The 6,511-nt window shown below is 43.2% G+C and overlaps 1 non-coding gene across 1 annotated transcript; it reads right to left on the reverse strand.

The window, feature by feature from the left end:
• Positions 1–228: 228 nt before the first annotated feature.
• LOC120269608 lies at positions 229–335 on the reverse strand. The gene has a single exon (XR_005539255.1). It is a non-coding gene; the product is annotated as a small nucleolar RNA R71 (small nucleolar RNA).
• Positions 336–6,511: the final 6,176 nt, after the last annotated feature.

The following is a 6,511-nucleotide window of genomic DNA, read 5'->3' on the forward strand; positions in this document are numbered from 1 at the left end:
TTGGCCGATGAGGATCCAAACAGTTACATAGAGAGCTTCCTCGAGGTGTGCGACATGCTGAAGATAAATGGTGTGACGGATGATGCCATCAAATTGGGAGCCTTCCCATTTTCCTTAAAGGGGAAAGCGAAGCAGTGGCTATACTCATTACCAAGAGCATCAATCACTACATGGGAGGAGATGCTAGAAGCTTTTCTAGTCCATTATTTCCCTCCCAGAAAATCAGCAAAGCTCAGGAATGAGATCTCATCCTTTATGTAGTTGGAATTGGAGTCTCTATTTGAGACACGGGAAAGGTTCAAGGAACTCCTGCGAAAGTGTCCGCAACACGGATTCCCGGAGTGGATGATTGTTCAAACCTTCTACAATGGTTAGAACCCGAGTACAAGGCAACTCTTGGATGCGGCGGCAGGGGGTACCTTAGGTAGCAAAACCCCCGATGAAGCACATCAATTGATTGAAGAAATGGGGTTAAATAGCTACCAGTGGAATGCTAGGAAGAAGAAAAAGGTGGCCGGTCTCCAAGAAATTGATGCGGTAACTTCATTGGCGGCCTAAGTGGAGAGTTTGAGTAAGAAGCTAGATCTTATAGCTTCGAATAGAGTTGCGGCCTTGACCAATTGCACCGGTTGTGGTGGAGGACATGGTCCCTCCGATTGCCCAATCGTCATAGGTGATGTTTCTTCAGTTGAGAATGTTGACTTTGTAGGTAATGGCATGAGACCTCAAGGGAATCCATACAACAACACCTACAATTCAGGTTGGAAGAAACATCCCAACTTTTCATGGAATAATCAAGGACCACAAAAGACCATGGGGCCATCGGGGTTCCAACAACAACAATAAGCCCCTCAAGTGGAAAACAGAATTTCAGGCTTGCAAACCCGAATGACGGATTTGAAGAAGCACTTAGCTAGATTTGTTCAATCGGCAAATACAAGGTTTGAATCAGTCGAGGCTACACTTCGCAATCACACCGCCTCCTTGCATAACCTTGAAAATCAAGTGGGGAAAATTGCGAAATCTCTTTCCGAAAGGCCACATGGAAGTTTACCAAGCAACACGGAAACCAACCCTACAGAACATGTGAAGGCGATCACTTTGAGAAGTGGTCGTGAGGTTGAAGGGAGGCTTCCGAGTGAGATGCTGAAAGAACATGCACCCGAGGTTATAGAGGTTGAGCAGAGAGCAAACGAAGAGAAAGAGGTGGCACCCCCACCTTTCAAGCCATGAATCCCTTATCCCTCTAGATTGAAGGATGACCAAGGGATGAACAGTATAAGAAGTTCTTGAGTTTGTTCAAGCAACTCCACATCGACATTCCTTTTGTTGAGGCTTTGGCTCAAATGCCTAAGTATGCGAAGTTCCTGAAAGACCTATTGACCAACAAGAGAAAATTGGAGGAGAGTGCTTCAGTGGTGCTTGATGCTTCATGTTCGGTGGTGTTGCAAAAGAACATGCCGAACAAGAAGAAGGACCCGGGAAGCTTTATTATTCCGTGTAACATCAGCAACTTAGGTGAGGAAATGGCATTGGTGGATTTGGGGGCAAGTATCAACGTCATGCCATATACTTTCTTCCAAAAGCTAGGCTTGGTTGAGCCTAGGCCTACTCGGATGACTTTATAATTGCCGGACCGAACGGTACGACATCCGAGAGGCATCATTGAAGACGTGCTTGTCAAGGAGGACAAGTACATTTTTCCGGTTGACTTTGTAGTGCTAGATGTCGATGAGGATGCAGATGTATCCTTGATACTTGGGAGACCATTCTTGCGGACTTCCAAAGCATTGATTGATATGGACGGCGGAGAGCTCACATTGAGAGTCGGAGACGATAAGCTCACTTACCGTCTTGCTGAAGCCATGCGGCATTCTCTCGATTTTGATGACACTTTGTATTTCCTACGCACTACTGATGAGATTATTGATGAATATATATAGGAAATGTTCAACCCGGAAAGCAATGAAGGAGTAATGATGCTTGGTTCGAATGGAGAGGAAATATTTACGCCAGGGATCTTGAAGAAGGTGCTCCGGAAAATGAAGATGGCTAGGAGACGCCACCGAAAACGCCCCAAGACTGCTGGAGACGTACATGAGCCAAGGAAGTTGGATGAACGATTGCTAGATGGTCCGAAGCCCGATAGTACACCCTCTACCCTCAAGATACTTTGCTCATCATGCTTTCAAGTTATGGGTAAGAGGGCAACCTTCATTCATGAACCCCCGTGAGGTAAGAAAGATACATCAAGCTTAGTGACGTTAAACAAGCGCTTCTTGGGAGGTAACCCAAGTGTTTACTGTTTTTGTACCTTTTAGTTTAGTTTGTTTGCATGAATAAATTGTTAAGTGTTGGTGTTTCAATTTTTGAGTGCTTGTGCTGCGATTTTATTGTGGGTTTTTAAAAGAATTCATTGTGTGTTTTGTTGTGAATTGGCGAAGTTTGGTCGTTTGAGTTCTATTTTGTGTTTTTATCTGGTAAATTTTGCATAATAGGGCAGCCTCTGATTGTGTGAACAGGTTCAGAATATTTCTGCAGAGCCTGCAGGTTTTTCTAAGTCATCTAGAGAAAACACACGCGCGTGGGGAATTTCCGCACGCCAGTGGATGTTAGAGGGATTCGGACTGAGACAGCGGAGCTCCGGGCTTTGCAGTCGGCTCAGTACACAGATCTTATGGCCCGATTAGAATTCCTTCGAGATCTCTTGAGACCAAGATCATCAGTTCCTCCAGCACCTCCATCCTCGACCCCAGCACCGGAGGACCCACTATATTCTTCCACTTCAGCAGCAACAGCAGCGGAGCCCGAGAGCGACTCCGACACTTGACCTTTCTTTTACTTTCATGCATTTTACTTTATCTTATTTTCTTGTTTTTAGACTTGTTCACTCAGAAAGGATTTTCCTTCTGAGTTTATGTTATTTTGCATTATCGAGTTGTATTCATTGCTTCATCTTTTATACACTCGAGTTATTTCTGTTTTTCTTGAGCTCCACTGAATCCCCTCGTGTATGCATGTAGATGGTCTTGTCTTCCTGGAAATTGAGACTTAGTCATGGGCACGGTCAAGGTGCTTTGGCACTTGACCGTGTGAGCTTCACAACCGGTTGGAACACTACTCCCATGGAATTTGCTTCATCAAACGCAACACTAGGAGTCAGGGGAGTATTGTTTTGATTGCTTCTCCCACATCTATTTTTGAATGATATATTTTGAGTGAGCTTGCATGAGTACATTGAGGACAATGTACAACTTAAGTGTGGTGGGGAGTTTCATAGTGCACACATCTTTTCTATTGTTCTTGATTGTTATATGCTCACATAGCCAATGGCGGTTCACCTTAGTTGCAATGTTTGTATTCTTAAGTCTAGGAGAATTGTTAACATTGAATGTTTTCATGCTCTAGTTCTTGCTTGAATTTTTAGGAATTTTTACCCGATTTACACTTAGTGCACTACTCACTCTTTGAACTCTATTGGAAACTCATGTTTGATGTTAAAGGGACTAGTTAGGTTTACTTCTTTTGCTAAATTAAAAAAAAAAATGGAAAATGAAAAGAAGGAACAAAATAGTTTTATTGTTTATTTGTGTTCGTTGGGTGGAAAGAGCTGCCACCTATGAAGTATGAAGCTACTCTCACAAGTCGGATACTAGTTATGCCCTAATGAGAGAAAGAGCTATCTCATAGGATGACTGAAAGCTACCACTCGGGTGGAAAGAGCTACCACCTCGAAAGTGTGAAAGCTACCTTAGCGGCCGTTTTGGAAAATGCTACCTTAGAGGATGTGTGAAGCTACTACCATTGTTTAAAATTTTTATCACTTTTGTAGATAAATAAGTCCCTTGTACTTAGAACTTTGAGGAGTATAACTTGGGTTGTTTTGAGTGAGTTCACACACTTACACGAAATTCGGGTTTGTTGGCCTTTTTGATTCAAGTTTTTAGCTAGAGAATTGATTTTTCGTATTTAGTGTTGAAATTTTCCTTACTTGTAGAATGCTATCTTTGTATACTTTGGTGAACCTAAGGCCAAGCACTTTCAATATTTTTCATCATTGATGCCGCAGAATGTTTAATTTTTGCTTGAGGACAAGCAAAAGTTTAAGTGTGGGAGTAGTTTGATAAGTGCTTGTGTGATATGAATGCGAAGCATTCTTTCCTTATATTGACCATTACTTTTCTCAGGGTTTTTTACATTAATATGTGTTTTTTTATGTTACTTTTATGCGGTATTGTTGTGAGGCTGAGTATTAAGGAAATAGGCCAATGTGGATCATAATGCACCTATTTTGGAGGAGATCTTGCTAAGGTTCAAACGTGAAGACATAGGAGAGGTGTGAGATGCTAGAGTGTGTGCCAACCTCCTCGCATTCGAGTGAGTACATCCATTTGGAGGGGCACAAAAGGCGGTCACACTCGAGCATTCCGTCTTATGCATACAAGAGCGAGGGAGCTCCACCAACATATATATCATTGAAGAAGCAAGTGACTCATGGCGTGAGCGTGTGCCCGTTTGCGTTACCCGATGAAAGTATGGAATTGGGAAGTTATTTAGGTCGAAGGCGTAGCGAGCGATGTAGCAATGATGAAGCGATGCTGTAGCATCACCTGTTCAAAAGCCGGCCGAGAAACCGAGAGCAGAAGAGAATCAAGCGGGCGTGTGGAAAATATCACGCCCGTGTGGAAAATCACTGCAGCGCGTGTATCGATCACGCCTCGTGAGAGTTGCTGATTCGACCCTATTTAAAGTCTATTCAGCCCCGATTTTGGTATTCTTTTCTCCATCTTTCCCCAACTTGTGAGAGGGCGTCGGTTAGGGTTTCGATAGGTATTGGCCAAGATTTTGGAGAGGTTCTATGGCTCCGACATCGTGAGTCCATTAGGAAGAAGGTTGGTTGGGGAGCTTCGATCGAGGCGTATCCTATACCGGATGAAGGAATCCTTGGATGACGAGTAGAGGACTTTCCACAAGACCATCGACACGATCATCGAGGTGGTTTCTTTATGGATTCATTGCTTTTGCATTCGATTTCTTTGATTGTACTTAGCTCCATGGAGAGCAAAACACCTAGTGGGTACTTGGGTGATTGTGAACCCTAGGATGTATTTGCTTCATTGAACTTCTTTATTATGCTTTCAATAAATTGATGTTTATTATGAATTCCAACCTTGAAAGCTTGATTGTATGAACATTTCCGCTAGAGTGACACTAGGGTTGAGAGTTCTTGTTGGTAACCTTGTGAGTGAGTGACACACCACAAGCGTTAGACAAAGCTAGGTTGGAGAGGGTTGAGAGGGTGAGTCGAGAGGTACAGGAGCGTCCCCTTGGAATTATGTCTAGGGACCTTCTGCCTGGACCAAAGGGTTAGGTCTAAATCTAGGAAGAGATTTAACACTTGGAATCCCTAGAGCTCAATGCAACTCTATGTGAGTGCGAGGTGTTGAGATTGTTCAATTTCTCCTCCGGGACATGTATAGAGTTAGGCATAATTGACCTTAGATTTGGGACTATGTATGTAAGGATTTCCACGACTCACCATTGCATTGATTAGGAAGAGCATAATAGAGAGTTCTTGCACTTGAAGCGATTATCCTAGGTGAAGCACCATCCGAGTACCCCATCTTTATCGATTGCCGTGCCTTCTCCTTACTTTTGCTCACTTACTTGTTGCTTTTAATTTCTGAGAATTGAATCATTGCCACACTTATCATTGTTGATACTCTACATAGCTAAGAATCGAATTAAGTGTCTTTACTCCCTACTCCCTGTGGATTCGACCTCGCTCACCCGGGATTATTACTTCGACAAACCCGTGCACTTGCGGGATATACGCAAGGGGACCTTGTCATATGCCTTGTCATACAAGCCAATACTAACTGAAAACTCAGTTACACTCATGCTAAAATGAGGTCCAAATGCTTTGAATTGTACAACATCAATGATGTCGAATCTCCCATATGGCTGATCAAACTCGAAGGACGTCAATACCTCCAACGTCAATGTGTGGATAGCTGGCTCTCGAATCGACAACAATCTCCTCCAGCTTCCCATGGCCAATAGCTCGTCAACCTCATCGGCTAACCCATCAACTCAGTGAACATCTCTCATCACATCAAGTCCACTAAACAAAACTGCCCAAACCTGAGCCCTAATAACCGCTCAAATCGAGTCTGATGCTCGGGATTCGAGAATTCAATGTATGCCAACACAGGTGAAGTCTGCCTGGGATACTTACCCTCTTGGTTCTTCGATATAGGAGCCATATATGCAAAATTTAACGGTTGAATCAATCAAGAGTGTTCACAAAATAACACTGCAGGAATCCACACAGCCCTGCGAAAATTCCACACGCCCATGTGGATCTGTGGGACGTGAAAACCGCACATCTGCATGCTAGATATTCAAAAACACATGATCAAAATATTCCTAAACCCCTTCTAAACATGAAATTACCCTTCTAGAATAAAAACCATGTATATTCACCTACTATAATCCAATAAAGGCAAGT

The sequence above is a fragment of the Dioscorea cayenensis genome, chromosome 9 (genome assembly GCF_009730915.1).
Source record: "Dioscorea cayenensis subsp. rotundata cultivar TDr96_F1 chromosome 9, TDr96_F1_v2_PseudoChromosome.rev07_lg8_w22 25.fasta, whole genome shotgun sequence".
NCBI classification, from domain to species: domain Eukaryota; kingdom Viridiplantae; phylum Streptophyta; class Magnoliopsida; order Dioscoreales; family Dioscoreaceae; genus Dioscorea; species Dioscorea cayenensis.